The sequence below is a fragment of the Haliotis rubra genome, unplaced genomic scaffold (assembly GCF_003918875.1).
Source record: "Haliotis rubra isolate DU_JTF1 unplaced genomic scaffold, ASM391887v1 Scf657, whole genome shotgun sequence".
Lineage (NCBI taxonomy): Eukaryota > Metazoa > Mollusca > Gastropoda > Lepetellida > Haliotidae > Haliotis > Haliotis rubra.
This window is the reverse complement of record NW_025767365.1, coordinates 309429-326725: the sequence shown is the minus strand read 5'-3', so window position 1 is coordinate 326725 and position 17297 is coordinate 309429. Positions and strand designations below refer to the sequence as shown.

Genomic DNA, 17297 nt, shown 5'->3' with positions numbered 1-17297 from the left:
CCTCTGCCCCTTGCCACTACCACTTCTCACCACACAGCACAGCCCCTGCCCCTCTGCCACTACCACCCACACAGCACAGCCCCTTTCTCTGCCACTACTTCTCACCCACACAGCACAGCCTCTCTGCCTCCTTGGCACTACCACACCCACACAGCACAGCCCTCTGCCCTCTTTGCCACTACCCCTCACCCACACAGCACAGCCCTCTGCCCCTTGCCACTACCGGCTTAATCCCACACAGCACAGCCCTGTGCCCCTGCCACCACCGGACCTCACCCACACAGCACAGCCCCTCTGCCCCTTGCCACTACCACCTCACCCACACAGCTCAGCCCTCTGCCCCCCAGCCCCCACCACTACCACTCACCACCCACCCACAGCACAGCTTCTGCCCCTTGCCACTACCACCTCATCCACACACAGCACAGCCTCTGCCCCCTTGGCACCACCGCCACCCACACACAGCACAGCCCTCCCCTGCCCTCTGCCACTACTCACCTCACCCACAGCAGCCCAGCCCCACCGCCCTCTGCCAATACCGCCTCTGCCACACCACAGAGCACAACCTCTGCCCTCTGCCAATACCGCCTTACCCACACAGCACATGTATGGCCCATGTACCTCATCTCAAGGACTTGTTTTGAGGTTTTATTGTTTGGTTAACTGTCTGTAGTGACAGATATGTTTCCCTTGCTTCATGACTGGCCTCACTAGAAATGCATGCACAACTGATAACTGGAAAGTGAGTTACACTGACATGTAATGGAGGGTTCATCCCTGTTGACATTCATTGTGGCTTGCCCTCACAGGGACCACGTCTTGTTACACTGTGAATCTATCTGATGAACAAGAACACCACACCTGCCTGTGGAGGAACATTTCAGGCAGTGACTTATCAAGATAAGAGATGGAAAACAGTACACCGTATGCCTTGCGTCAGCGTCACTGAGGGTTAAATGACTTAGAGCAATTCTCCCAATATGAAATAGGATCCCAGTAACATGAGGGCTGATGAAAACACAGTGACATCTAATAAGATCCATCAAGTCTACTCAGACAAAAAATGTCACTTTCAACAAAAACCCTAATCAATCAGCTATTACAGTCATTACCCTTCAATGCAGTATCGAACTATTCAAAAACCTCATCATTAAAGTATTTTTTGTGAAGGAGAATTGTAAGATAACTAGTAAATCAATGGTGAGGGGATAACACTGGAAATAGGGGAGGTTCCAATTATTGGCCATCAGAGTTGGAGAAACTGCACAGGGTACAAGGACAGAGTTGACACAGAGTTTAATTGAGCTAAGTGAAGATAAGTGGCTTTGCCTCATTTTAAATCACTCTCAGCTTGTTGAACATTGATTTAGCACTGCCCATGCAGAAAACTACAACATTTTCAGTCGAATAACTTGATGGAAATTTGTACCATTTTAAGTATCATTGATGTATAGACCTGTTTTGAAATTGAGGTGATCACTTGGAAGTACCAGAACACAAACAGAACAACCACCACAGACATACAGGGCTGTGTACCGAGTCAGGGCAGTCACATACTGGCACAGATATACAGGGCTGTCGAGCCAACACACTAGCCACAAACAGAACAACTGCCACAGACATACAGGGCTGTCGAGCCAACATGCTGGCCACAAACAGAACAACCTCCACAGACATACAGGGCTGTCGAGCCAACATGCTGGCCACAAACAGAACAACCACCACAGATATACAGGGCTGTCGAGCCAACATACTGGCCACAAACAGAACAACCATCACAGATATACAGGGCTGTCGAGCCAACACACTGACCACAAACAGAACAACTGCCACAGATATACAGGGCTGTCGAGCCAACATACTGGCCACAAACTGGCCACAGAACAACCACCACAGACATTCAGGGCTGTGTACCGAGCCAGGGCAGTCACATGCTGGCCACAAACAGAACAACCATCACAGATATACAGGACTGTGTACCAAGCCAGGGCAGTCACATACTGGCCACAAACAGAACAACCATCACAGATATACAGGGCTGTGTACCGAGCCAGGGCAGTCACATACTGGCCACAAACAGAACAACCATCACAGATATACAGGGCTGTGTACCGAGCCAGGGCAGTCACATGCTTTTATCAGTAACAAACATGTTGACAGAAAAACTATGGCTGAAGGGGTCATTGTTGGCACAGGTACCACAGAAACATACCTGGTACCCTAAACTGGGGACGAGTCCGTATTTCGCAACCCAAAACTGAAACTGTATGTAGTTGTTCCCGTTTAACAGCTTGGAAGAGGTATTTTGCATCACAAAATATTTGTTACTGTGTATGCTCATTTCTTTTATACCACAATCCAATACATCTGGTACAACTGTATGCCAGTTCCGATAAAAGAAACCCAGCATAATGTGGAAAGGACTTGTCCTAGTGTATGTTTCTGTATTCTAATTTGGGCTTGGGTACGCTTAGACAGAAACATAGGCGGGCTGACAAAAACCCCTTCAGCAAGACTATGTGTTAAAGCCACTGTCAGGAATCATGGTCATATTCCTGAGCTCCAGGCCAGTGAACCCTTGTGACTAGTGCAAGCGTCATTCAAACTGTGTGAAACAAATCTGACAGTTGTAAACCATCTTGGAGTACCTGTCCCTCCCATTATAGGCTGCCCCCCCATGATGTGACCCACTGACCCCCTGTGTGCAAGAGGTGCCCTTCCATATGTAATTGATAACAACATTTGTCATTTGGCTTTTATATTGAATTTTACTTATAAAGCAAAAGTGTTTTATCATTTCATGACAGTTCTCCATATGGCTACAATGTGTGTATGAAGTGTTTTCAACTGTGGGTCATACCTTCCAGTGACAGTTGCTGCAGCATGTGCAACTCCAGCAACATCTCATTTCCAATGTCTGTAATCAATTGCTGACATGCCTTCAGTGAAGGAACCAGTAAATTGTAAGATCTTGACTTTCCATTCCATATGTGATGTCAAGAATCCAAAACAATTGAAATGAATGGGCAGCGCTGCAGACCTGCACAGATTTATGGATGAATGATGATTCCATTTCATGTAGAAGGATACAGGACTCAATACCAGGCCAACTTCTGGTGAACTGTAATTGCTGTTTGAGGTGATTGTCCACAATTTGTGCAGACTATATATTGGCGGTGTGTTGGCTTATTAGCTTGACAATTCTAAAGGCTACCCAAGGCATGTGCACCACCCTTAAGGAAGTCAGGTGTTCATGACTCAGTGTGGAATTATTTTGTTTTATAATTAAAACTAGGATCTTCTCTCACCCTTTAAAGTCAAACTTCAAATCAAATTTACATATACATGAATACTTTGATCACAGAATATATGGAAATCTCTGAGGGATGTGTACTGGGCAGATGTAGCCAACAGAGGGCTGAGTACTGGGCAGATGTAGTCAACAGAGGGCTGTGTACTGGGCAGAAGAAGTTGTCAACAGAGGGATGTGTACTGGGCAGATGTAGTCAACAGAGGGATGTGTACAGGGCAGATGTTGTCAACAGAGGGGTGTGTACTGGGCAGATGTTGTCAACAGAGTGATGTGTACTGGGCAGATGTAGTCACCAAGGGATGTGTACTAGGCAGATGTAGTCAACAGAGGGATGTGTACTAGGCAGATGTAGTCAACAGAGGGATGTGTACTAGGCAGATGTAGTCAACAGAAGGATGTGTACTGGGCAGATGTAATCAACAGAGGATGTGTACTGGGCAGATGTAGCCAACAGAGGGATGTGTACTGGGCAGATGTAGCCAACAGAGGGATGTGTACTGGGCAGATGTAGTCAACAGAGGGATGTGTACTGGGCAGATGTAGTCAACAGAGGGATGTGTACTAGGCAGATTTAGCCAACAGAAGGATGTGTACTGGGCAGATGTAGTCAACAGAGGGATGTGTACTGGGCAGATGTAGCCAACAGAAGGATGTGTACTGGGCAGATGTAGTCAACAGAGGGATGTGTACTAGGCAGATGTAGCCAACAGAGGGATGTGTACTGGGCAGATGTAGTCAACAGAGGGATGTGTACTAGGCAGATGTAGCCAACAGAGGGATGTGTACTGGGCAGATGTAGTCAACAGAGGGATGTGTACTGGGCAGATGTAGTCAACAGAAGGATGTGTACTAGGCAGATGTAGTCAACAGAGGGATGTGTACTAGGCAGATGTAGCCAACAGAAGGATGTGTACTGGGCAGATGTAGTCAACAGAGGTATGTGTACTAGGCAGATGTAGCCAACAGAGGGATGTGTACTGGGCAGATGTAGTCAACAGAGGGATGTGTACTGGGCAGATGTAGTCAACAGAGGGATGTGTACTGGGCAGATGTAGTCAACAGAGGGATGTGTACTAGGCAGATGTAGCCAACAGAGGGATGTGTACTAGGCAGATGTAGTCAACAGAGGGATGTGTACTGGGCAGATGTAGTCAACAGAGGGATGTGTACTGGGCAGATGTAGCCAACAGAGGGATGTGTACTAGGCAGATGTAGTCAACAGAGGGATGTGTACTGGGCAGATGTAGTCAACAGAGGGATGTGTACTAGGCAGATGTAGTCAACAGAGGGATGTGTACAGGAGCTGTGTACTATAAAAATCACTATGAGAATTTCAGGAAAATATAATTCAAGTATTGCTTTTTCCATTTAATGAAAATTATTTTCTCAAGTAAAGCATGAAAATGTTGTGTTTATGGTAACAAACATTAGAGTTATTTATTTTGGCAGTGTGTGGGTAATCCTTGGCCTTACTATATAGCGCAGTAGGGTGCTGACTGTGGCCGTGATCAATACTACCATGGTGGCCAGCAAATCCATGGCCTACCTGTGGATTACTCAATCTCCTTTCTCCACTAAATTATTGTAGACTTGAAGCCCAGTCAATCCCATCTGGGGCAGGCCATCCATTTCCCTCAGCCTCCTGGTGTACAGGCCACGGCCTACATGCTACACAACTTCAAGCACTGTCAGGGAAACCAGAAGAACTGAAAGATAAGATATGTAATACAAAGGTTTCTGTTGAATAATAGTTCAAAGGAATTGAAAATGGCACTTGTATTTTCACAAGTTGGCAAAGTTTGAGTAAAGTTAAGCATGTGTGAACAAAGAGTTAGAGATGTGTAACTTCGTTAGCGGGGATTAATACTTGATTGATATACCTATGACTTCAGGGAACTCTTTTTCCACAATCTCCAAAGTTCCATCACCGAATTCAATTCTAAAAAGTGAGCTGTATTAGAAACTAAATGTCTATTCCACTGACATGGGCTTACAAAAAGGGGAATGATAATGATCAAGTGATGTCACTCTTATTGAAAACTTGCCACTTGACTCACTAAACCTCTCTCTTTTTATATGACATCAACTTATCACTTAGAAGTATTTCCATTCTACAAACAGTTCTACAAACTTTTTGGGCTGGTTGGACTAAATTTTGATTAGAGAAGTTTGATGATTCAACTTGAAGATTTTAATGGAATATTATAGTTGTCAGTGGTTTGTTTGGCCCATACGTGGTCTTTTAGAAAGTCAGCAATCATATAGCTAGAATACTTGAATACTGTGGAGTGCTAAACAAGAAGCAAAAAGACCACCACAAAACACATTCATGACAGACATGAATGTGTTGATGGCAGACATGAATGTGTTGATGGCAGACTAATATGTGTTGATGGCAGACTAATATGTGTTGATGGCAGACTTGTATGTGTTCATGGCAGACTAGGATGTGTTGATGGCAGACTAATATGTGTTCATGGCAGACTAGTATGTGTTCATGGCAGACTAATATGTGTTGATGGCAGACTAATATGTGTTGATGGCAGACTAGTATGTGTTCATGGCAGACTTGTATGTGTTCATGTGCAGATGGCAGACTAGGATATGTGTTCATGGCATAGTATGTGTGCAGACTTGTAATATGTTGATGGCAGACTAAATATGTGTTCATGGCAGACTAATATGTGTTGATGGCAGACTAACATGTGTTCATGGCAGACTAATATGTGTTGATGGCAGACTAATATGTGTTGATGGCAGACTAATATGTGTTGTGTGGCAGACTAATAGACAGACTAATATGTGTTGATGGCAGATGACTAATGTGTGTTGATTGATGATGGCAGACTAATATGTGTTCATGGCAGACTAATATGTGTTGATGGCAGACATGTATGTGTTGATGGCAGACTAATATGTGTTCATGGCAGACATGTATGTGTTGATGGCAGACTAATATGTGTTGATGGCAGACTAATATGTGTTGATGGCAGACATGTATGTGTTGATGGCAGACTAATATGTGATGGCAGACTAATATGTGTTGATGGCAGACTAATATGTGTTGATGGCAGACTAATATGTGTTGATGGCAGTCTTGTATGTGTTCATGGCAGACTTGTATGTGTTCATGGCAGACATGTATGTGTTCATGGCAGACTAATATATGTGTTCATGGCAGACATGTATGTGTTCATGGCGGACTAATATGTGTTCATGGCAGACTAATATGTGTTCATGGCAGACTAATATGTGTTCACTAACCAATAAGGCATGGTGTTCTCATATAGATAAGCTGTCCATTTTCAGTCAAATCCTTTTTTAGAATTAAGTACTTTTAGTTGTAAATGCCCCTGTAGTAAAGTGGGAATCCTGAATGTTTGATAACAAACCTAACAATAATATTTTATAACTGGACAGTTTGATTAGGTTATAAAGATTTGAGATAAAGCTATGTTAGAAAAATGTAACAAATACTCATGATCTCTGGCAATCCTTGGAAAATCAGGGAATATGTACAAAGACATGAAGTGTGAATACTACACAGTGCATTTAAGCTACAGCCTAGTTTGATTGAATGCTTGTGACAGCAATGATAGCTCTAACATATTAATTACACATTCAGTGTCGTGTTACTTCTCATTTACTCAAAGAAATGTCATGTTTAATAGTCTTACCAGAATTGAATTTGTTCTGTGAGTCAGAGAATAGCAGAGATATTGAGCAGACCTCTGAGCTGTCTTCTGATTGAGATTTTCATCAATGGTTTGATAGGAGACCAGCAGGTGTAGATTGTGTGCATGTTGACAGATTACATCAAGTCGAGCCTGTTGACAGTGGTAAGTGATAGGCAGGGCAAGGTGATCAAGCATGGATTAACATTACGGAAACTAGTGAAAACTAAACACTTGTGTTGCCGGTGTGTCTACCTGGTGGAATCCCACTCGAGAAGTGTCAGCTGGAAGTTGGCACTCAACTGGATTATAGATATAACAGATAAATCACCATCTACTGGTAGTGGGAATACATACTATCCAGGTTATCCTCTTGTGCCAACAAAGTTCACTTTCTGCTATGCACTCTGCCTGTCCACAGATATCACTGTCCCTCCTTGTGTCCACAGACATCACTTTCCCTCCATGTGTCCACAGGCATCACTTTCCCTCCGTGTGTCCGCAGACATCACTTCACTTTCCCGCCGTGTGTCCACAGACATCACTTTCCCTCCATGTGTCCACAGGCATCACTTTCCCTCCGTGTGTCCACAGACATCACTTCACTTTCCCTCCATGTGTCCACAGGCATCACTTTCCCTCCACGTGTCAGCAGACATCACTTTCCTCCGTGTGTCCGCAGACATCACTTCACTTTCCCTCCGTGTGTCCACAGACATCACTTTCCCTCCGTGTGTCCGCAGACATCACTTTCCCTAGGTGAGTCCACAGACATCAATTTCCCTCCATGTGTCCACAGACATCAGCTGCTTCATGGCTGCCCCAAACTCACCAAATGTTTATGTGAGGATGGTTAATGTACTGTCAGTAAACAGTGTTGATGGGAATCACTGCACAGAAAATGCTTTTTCACTTTTTAATTAAGCGACATCCGAAACTGGAAATTGACTTTCTGTATGATGAAATTTCATGGAAGAATACAGTTACACAAATCCAATCTTGTGGCCCATTCACAGATGACCATGACATCAGATTTTCTCCAGTAACTGTCAGTTATCAGAAATTTGTTTACCATTAAAAAGAAAAGGAGAATAAAAGCAGCCTTTTAAATTGCTATCAAATGGGACCTTATTTAAACTTTTACCATACATGATGAGATTTCTTTTTGTTAAGTCCATGATTGTGTTTGTGATTCTGTCTGGATGACAACTTCTAGAGTTGGTGTAAGTTGCAGCAAGTTCAGTGGCCCCACTACCCTTAAAAAGAAGGCAGTAGCCGTGTGTCTGGACACTTGTCTTGGGACAGTCATTGGTTAATTAATCCTGAGGAGCTTTCAGGATGAACAAAGACTGTACTCATGCAGTTTTGCAGCTACTCCTCTCAATCACAACCAATAATAAATATCAAAATGAATGAACCATGACAAATTTTCTAATCAGTGACCACGTGCTCACTCTTCCTATCCTTCCTACACTTGTGAAACTAGTATCTATTACTTCTCAATACAGTTCATGCTTTTATAACATTCTTGGGGAATAACTCACAAATATTGTTACAATATCTATTCTTGGAACAATCACATTAAAGACTGTATTTCTGCATGAAGTTGTAATGAGCAAACAATGTCTTTGCTATGCTGTAGCGTGTATTATACAGTAGATCCTGTCTAGGCTACAGATACCCCCTCTAGCTGCTTGTCCCTCTATTGTCTTACAGAAGATTGCTGTGTAAACCTGTTTGTTACGACTTTGCACATGTTTCATTGAGACGGGGAGATGTGATATCCCATTACCCTAGTCACGCTTCCAGCAAGATTTTAAACCTCTTCTCCCATATGGGATAGTGTCTAGCAGCTGGGGCAGGCCATTACCTCCAAGAGGGGTGGCAGATAATTCACAAATTGGGTTTTCAGGAAATACTTTTAACCATGGCTGCCGATTCATTGATCAGTTTTATTAGTGGAGTCTGTTGATGGCGAGGCTGAGGAAAGCAGCTAGTTGGTGTTATGTTGGGTTATACACTTGCTGATGGCATAGCTCTCTCCCCTTCCCCGCCATCTGTGGAGCCAATTCCATGAGTGCAGTGCCGTATACCATAAACACATCTCTTTGCAGGCTGGGACTAACAGACAGAAGAGGGCCAAGGAAAATGGCCGATATCTGAACAACAAAGTTTGGAACTTTCCTGAACAGCGGATTATCAGCATTTTTCTTGAGTGTGGAAGTGGTGGTGATTCAGGATTGAGGATTAACTGTCAGATTACAGTCTTGGAAGTTGTGACCAAGTTTACCGAAAGTTGTGTCAATCGGTTTTGGATAGATCTGATACCCATCACAGTGCTGGCTGGTGAGTAAGCCTTGTTTTTATCTCCTTGTTCTACTTTCAGGCCTGACTGTATATATTTCAACATCTCTGCTCGTCATCAGAGAACAATACCAAAGATTTGGAAAGTTTTCTTCTGCCAACTGAACCTCCTTGTGATTGTGTAGGAATTCTAGGGGATTTCTGGGGAGTGTACATGCTGGGAGTGTACACCTGCTGACCTGGGCACCCTGAAGCTTACAGTTGATCAGCATCAGCACTCTAGTATTCATGTCATTGTCAGGGGTAGGTGGGGTCAGGGTGAGGGCTGGCAAGGTAAGGGGGTGTCAGGGGTAGGTGGGGTCAGGGTGAGGGCTGGCAAAGTAAGGGGGTGTCAGGGGTAGGTGGGGTCAGGGTGAGGGCTGGCAAGGTAAGGGGTGTCAGGGGTAGGTGGGGTCAGGGTGAGGGCTGGCAAGGTAAGGGGTGTCAGGGGTAGGTGGGGTCAGGGTGAGGGCTGGCAAGGTAAGGGGGTGTCAGGGGTAGGTGGGGTCAGGGTGAGGGGCTGGCAAGGTAAGGGGGTGTCAGGGGTAGGTGGGGTCAGGGTGAGGGGCTGGCAAGGTAAGGGGTGTCAGGGGTAGGTGGGGTCAGGGTGAGGGCTGGCAAGGTAAGGGGGGTCAGGGGGTCAGGGTGAGGGCTGGCAAGGTAAGGGGTGTCAGGGGAGGGGTGAGGGGCTGGCAAGGTAAAGGGGGTGTCAGGGGTAGGTGGGGTCAGGGTGAGGGCTGGCAAGGTAAGGGGTGTCAGGGGTAGGTGGGGTCAGGGTGAGGGGCTGGCAAGGTAAGGGGGTGTCAGGGGGTAGGTGGGGTCAGGGTGAGGGCTGGCAAGGTAAGGGGGTGTCAGGGGTAGGTGGGGTCAGGGTGAGGGCTGGCAAGGTAAGGGGGTGTCAGGGGTAGGTGGGGTCAGGGTGAGGGCTGGCAAGGTAAGGGGGTGTCAAGGGCAGGTGGGGACAGGCTGGGGGTAGATAGTCTGTGGAGTGATTGGAGTCAACGTGATGAGTCATAACTGCACATAAATGTTGAGGATCCAGTTCAAAGTCTTGATATTGGTGTTCTTTATACTTATTATACATATGTGTGTTCATAATATTATTATGAATGACATCTGAATTGTAAATAATGGAAACAATGTTTGTGTTTTTGTCTTTGGGTTATCTGAAACTAGTGTTAATCCGACAATTCATCATGAAAGTTGTTTTAGGCAACGCAGAAACCATTACTGCTCGGTGAGGCTGAACTTGGTTGTGATTAATGAGCAGTTTTAACTGTATGGACACCTCAGAAAATGAACTGCTAAGGTAGATCAGCATAATAGGTGAAGATACACTCTTACAGATGGTTTCAGATACTTGTCATTAGGTCCTGAGGCACAAGCCTAGGAAAAGGGTCAACTCGTAACCTGAAACCCTGCAACTTGAAGACTAATGAATACTTGATGACCTAATCATGATGATGGTATTAGCCTGTGATCCAATACAATATGTTCTTATTTTCTGTGTAAACAATGCTCCACACCAACTCCCTGACCAACATTGAGCTGCTATTTCATCTTCTGAAATCTGGGTCTTAAAGATGGGAAGGGGGTGGGGGTGTTAGAAAGGGGAACAACTCTAACTTGAAGATTTACTTTTGTGATTGTCTTTAATGAAATTTTACTCACATTAAATTATTAGCTTACAGGTAGTATCCCAATAGTGAACATTAATTATGAAATACCATAATCAGGTATGAGTTTGATAAATTTCCATGTTTCCATGGTGCATGACAGAATTCTGAATCAGGCACAAGAACGCCTACAAATGAAACAAGTTTAAACTTCAATATGGACTATGGAATAATTACTCTAGAGAGCCATCATGCAGGGTCGGGTGTGTGTGTCAGTTAAGTGATAGCTGGTCACATCGCATGAAGCATACAATGGTCATCAACTGTCCGACTGGTTGTGTACAGAGCTGGGGACTCACACATGACAAGTCCTGTGAGGCTGGACAAGTCCTGTGAGCCTGACCGGGTGCATGTGTCTCCATCTTCCTTCAGTGGAAGATGCAGACATAGGTGGTCAGGGGTGATTGTAATGTAACCTGAACTGCTGTGACCTGATAATCCTGTGGGCAAAGAGTCAGGGATAAGTGGGGAGATAAGGAGAGAGGGAGGATCCATGCTAATTACTGGCAACTAATTAGTACCAGCTGGGTTTGATTTGCAGGCATTGTACATGAACATTAGAAAGTATGTTTGGAAGTTGTGATAAGACAGGACTATCTGCTGGAATGTTAGGGTGATGAGACCTGCTAGTTCCTGCCTGTATCATGGTGACAAGGAGATTCTACTAAACACTCCCCCAGTATTACCTCCCAGTCAGTGAATGAAGTTTGCTGGAAGATCCTCATCAACAGGCTTCCTCAAGGAACTTCCTCCAATATATACAATGAAGATGACAGAACTCTCCAATAATTGATGTAGAAGAAACAGAATGAACTCCCAGAAGAACCACAACTGAATGTGAAGACATTAAACATGAAACGTTTCTGTTTTCATGTCCTCATCAGTAAAGTTATTACTATTGAAAGATGACACTTCAAGTAGGGAATACTCATTTGTTTTAGTTTAACATCTCATTCTTTCCTTGCAATGTTTAAGAAATGATTAATGACCTAGTCTAGCCAGCCAAGATGGTGACAGCAGGGTAGGAAGTGATCAGGGTAGTAATTACCTGCTGACTTAGTCTGCAGAAGCTGGTCCCTATGTAAAAGTGTACAATATGGTCACAGGGGCTGGGAGATGCTCACTTGGGTAGATTTTGGGAATGACTTCAGGAGTACAGATATTTCTTGCAAGGCCTGTTACTGAAACTGTTTGTGCTGTGTTCCATGTATAGTGCTGTTAGTGTAAGTACCATGGGTTTATGACATCTACTGCTGACAGCAACTATTGACTGTAGGGTATAATGCATCACACTTCTCACTGAATTTGATACATGTTTCTGTAGACTACACACTTGAAGCAAATACTTAGCCAATGGCAGGCCAGCAGAAACTGTGAACTTCAAAGGAGACTCTGTGACCTGTGGCTGATTCAGCAGTCATAATTCTTAGGTAATTATCAAATTATGTTATTATCAGATGACACTACACTGCAAGTTCATATTTATAGCAAAAGTTTGTGCCAGGATCATGGTGGAATCATAATAAATCATTAAATAAACCATTTTTATTGATCGGAACTGTGAGTGATGTAAACAAGACAGTTACTGGGGAAAACTTTGCTCTCTCAGTCGTATCTTATCTTGTGATGGCATAGCCAAGTCCAAATTGTTATGAAATTGGCATTTTGATCAATGGCTTTTATCCAGCTGACTCCTATCTGGGCGGCCTCTTGTGGCAATGATCCATCTATATACTGTCAGTGTAATACATCTAGCCTATTGCTGGATCCTGTTCAGGCAGCCTCTTGTGGCAATGATCCATCCATATACTGTCAGTGGAATACATCTAGCCGGTTATTGGTTCCTGTTCAGGCAGCCTCTTGTGGCAATGATCCATCTTTATACTGTCAGTGGAATACATCTAGCCGTTTATTGGTTCCTGTTCAGGCAGCCTCTTGTTGCAATGATCCATCTCTATACTGTCAGTGGAATACATCTAGCTGTTTATTGGTTCCTGTTCAGGCAGCCTCTTGTTGCAATGATCCATCTCTATACTGTCAGTGGAATACATCTAGCCGGTTATTGGTTCCTGTTCAGGCAGCCTCTTGTGGCAATGATCCATCTTTATACTGTCAGTGGAATACATCTAGCCATTTATTGGTTCCTGTTCAGGCAGCCTCTTGTGGCAATGATCCATCTTTATACTGTCAGTGGAATACATCTAGCCGGTTATTGGTTCCTGTTCAGGCAGCCTCTTGTGGCAATGATCCATCTATATACTGTCAGTGGAATACATCAAGCCTGTTGCTGGTTCCTGTTCAGGCAGCCTCTTGTGGCAATGATCCATCTATACTAGGTGTCATTAATACAGGGTCAAATGATCTATAGTGCATTTTTAATGTCTTGACAAATGTGACACATCGTGACATACAGACAAAAAGTTGAAACACTAGCAAACATCAGTTGTATAGACCACCCCCCAAAATGAAAATGACAAACATGAAGCGCTCGGTCATTCATTATCTTGTGTACCCTCCTCGGGTATCCAAGACACAGGTGCACCTTGTTCTCAAGCTCCTTATCAAGTTCATAAAGAAATCTTACAGAATCACATTCCATTCCTCTACTAGAGCTCTGCGGAGTCCTGGGAGATCCACTGGTGCTGGGTAGCGTGTGTACACACATGGACTAAGTTCATCCCAGGCTTGCTCAATTGGGTTGAGGTCTAGCAAGCATGCTGGCCACTCCATCCGCTCTGCACCCTGCTGCCTAAGGAATTCCGTGACAAACCTGGCCCTATGAGGCCTAGCGTTGTCATGTTGCAGTAAAGAAGGTCAACCATAAAAGCCATGCATAGCTTGCAGTAATGGTACTGCTATAGGAGCCACAATCTTGTCCATCGACCACGTGCAGTGGAGTACGTCCAGTAGGAGTTATCCCTGCCCAAACCATGACCGACACCCCGCCAAATCGGTTATGCGTGGCCAAAGATGTATCTGTGATTCGCTCTCCATTGGGACGATAAATCCTATGCCCACCATCATGGAAGGACAAATTGAATCTGCTTTCACCTGTGAAGAGCACACAAGACCATTGATGTTGATTCCAGTGGCCATGATGGCCATGATCTTAAACTCGCCTGCCTGTGACGTGGTGTTAGTGGTGGACGAACTGCAGGTCGCCTACAGCGGAGTTCGGCTGCCCTTAAATGTCGACGTTTTCGACGAATGGTGCTCCTGGATATCTTTACATTGTTAAAATTGAAGTGTTCTGTCTGAAGATCTACTGCGTTAAGGAATCTGTTACATAACGCAGTGTTAATCATGTGCCTATCATCTCGGACTGTTTTGACTCCGGGGCGACCTAGTCGATGTGCATATTCCAGTCTACCAATAGCACTCTGACTTACATTGAAGTGGACAGCAACCTGCCGCTGAGTTTCCAGATTCCAAAAGGCCTATAGCCTGACCCCTTTCAGCAAGTGTCAAGGGGTCCCTCCTCTGGCCAACTGACTGATACAGTGGGAAATTCAAATCTGGATTTAAAAAAAGAGAAATGTATTTTCAAAATGTATGTTTTGTAGCCTGTCTGCATCCATACATTTTACCGTGAGCCTTAATAACATACTTCTTTACACTATGGCTTAATTTCATCATGAACTGGTATGTCAATTTTGTGGTATTTCATGGAATGTACTTGAATACTGCATTGCTTTGCATCGAAAGACAACTTCGACAAGGTATGGAGGCCACACCCCATCTGTGTATAGGTTTGAACCCTGGCCTTTAAGCTGCGATTTTAAACAGGTAACTGAACAGTGAACAACAGTGAAAAAGCATCAATGTATTGTCCTCCACTTTCCATGGATAGAAGAATGACTTGCACATGCAAATCACTGACATTAAGTGGCAGGTGGATTTCCATATTGACAATATGAATAAAAAATGTGCCATTTGTAACAGAATGTATCGGACGTTAAAGAACGTAATAATGACATTTCAACGGCCTGATGTGTTTTTCCATACTGTTAAGAAAGTTTGTAAAACATTCAGTTGTATATATTTCAAACAAAAACCAAGGTTTGTCAACTTTTTAGAAATATTGTTACCAATAGCTTGACCCTACATTAATGATATATACTGTCAGTGGAACATGTCTCCAGTCCAGGCAGCCTCTTGTACTCAAGTCCAGCCATTGTACACCGATACACGTCAGTCCTGAAATTTTAAAATATTCCTTGTCATTTTTTGAGTCACTTATGTATGTGTTCACTCTTTGCCAATATTCCGCATTTTGTTTCTAATTTGATTTAATGAAAATGATATTAATTTTGTGCTTGGATGTGTTAAAGTCATATCCAAATTAGAACATCTCATTTCAACAAGAGCCACATTGCTCATTAAACCCAAGACATCAAGCTAATTAAGGCGGGGCACACTTTTTACTAATGAGAGAACCCGACCTGAAACAATCAACTCTGTATCACTCTTGACTCAGTATGACCTCATGTTTCACAGCTTCAAGATCATGTGGCCTGCCAATGATAACCTGGGCTGACTTCTCTGGTCCAGCAACTCCTAATTGGTCCAGTTATTATATGGAGAAAATCAGTTCTTTCTGATTTCAAGGCTAATTAATTTCCATGAAATTTGTCACATTTATGAAATAGATCAATAATTAATGATCCAATCATGAGATATGACAGTTGAAAGTCAGTGTAATATTGCTGGCGTGCAAGCAGTCAGACTTTACGTTGTGGAACCTGCTCTCGCTCCCTGGTGAACAGATGACTTACCTGCACAGCTGGAGGTAATTGTTTTGATTTTGATTGCTGAAGAAATATCCCAAGTCATGTGGAAGTAGGTTTAATTTTACCTCTAAACTACTATGTCAGAAAAGTAGCCCTACCTTAGCCACCTGTCTTTCATATCATCCACTTTGCAGGACCTTGAAGTCTGTGTTAAAGGTCTCATAATCATCACTTTGTGGGAAATTTGGTGTCTGTGTTAAAGGGTACAGGTCTCATAATCATTACTTTGTGGGACCTTGGTGTCTGTGTTAAAGGGTACAGGTCTCATAATCATCACTTTGTGGGACCTTGATGTCTGTGTTAAAGGGTACAGGTCTCATAATCATCACTTTGTGGGACCTTTATGTCTGTGTTAAAGGGTACAGGTCTCATAATCATCACTTTGTGGGACCTTTATGTCTGTGTTAAAGGGTACAGGTCTCATAATCATCACTTTGTGGGACCTTTATGTCTGTGTTAAAGGGTACAGGTCTCATAATCATCACTTTTTGGGACCTTGATGACTGTGTTAAAGGCCTCATAATCATCACTTTGTGGGACCTTGATGTCTGTGTTAAAGGGTACAGGTCTCATTATCATCACTTTTTGGGACCTTGATGTGTGTGTTAAAGGCCTCATAATCATCACTTTGTGGGACCTTGGTGTAGCCTAATTTCACCACAAAGTAATCTTAGAACTTTGATGACACTTCAAAAGTTACCAAAGTCATAGTAAAGATTTTTTTGTGCTATTGGCTAGGCGATGATTATCTATATGATAACAATCTGTTTTGAGGATTTGAAAGGTACCTGTAAAAGTATTTATTCTGCACTGTGACCCCACAGCTAAAGGTGCGTGTGGGGACCCATCAGGTCCTAGCTGGTAGCCCCACTGAACCTGAGTGTGATTTGAAAAGATGGGTCCCAGCATGACCAGGGCACCTGCTGTATTTTCATCCTTCCCACCAGAGACCATATGATGGCCTCTGTTCCCACCCACTCCCAATACCTCCATAACATGTATACAGACAGATGGATAAATATATTTTCATGAAGTTGGACATATGACTTTTGTAGGACTTGATGATTACCTCTGTCATATTTGTGGGAGAGGGGGTATTTGTCATCTTTTGATGACTCTTGTTCAAGTGTAGTTGAATTCAGTAAATATGTTACTGATCCTGTATGTTGTTAATATCCAAACAGTGTATCAGTTCATCATCTTGTATTACTTCCTGCATATTCCCTGCTTCATGTACAACTGGATTTGTCAGTTTCCTGATTGACGTAGACATGAACAGGACATCATGCTGCTTCTGCAGCACAGGGTGCCATTGTACAGGGCAACCTTTGCGCTATGACTGTCATTTCATGTTAAGGCATAAGAGTTACCATCACAATAGCACTAAGATCACTTTTTACAACAGCACCCAGAGGATGTTCCTGGCACAGCCAACTTTCTACCAATGTTAGGTACCATTGTCCTTGCAGGTTCCTGGCACAGTCCACTTTCTACTAGTGTT

General features: G+C 43.6%; 1 protein-coding gene across 1 annotated transcript in view; it reads left to right on the top strand.

The window, feature by feature from the left end:
* Positions 1-17297, top strand: part of LOC124257304 (kin of IRRE-like protein 1) — a 295543-nt gene that overhangs the window by 175030 nt on the left and 103216 nt on the right. Inside the window, exon 5 of the mRNA XM_046691339.1 lies at positions 9102-9333. The gene's annotated coding sequence lies outside the window, so the exon portion shown is untranslated. The remainder of the gene's footprint in view (positions 1-9101; positions 9334-17297) is intronic.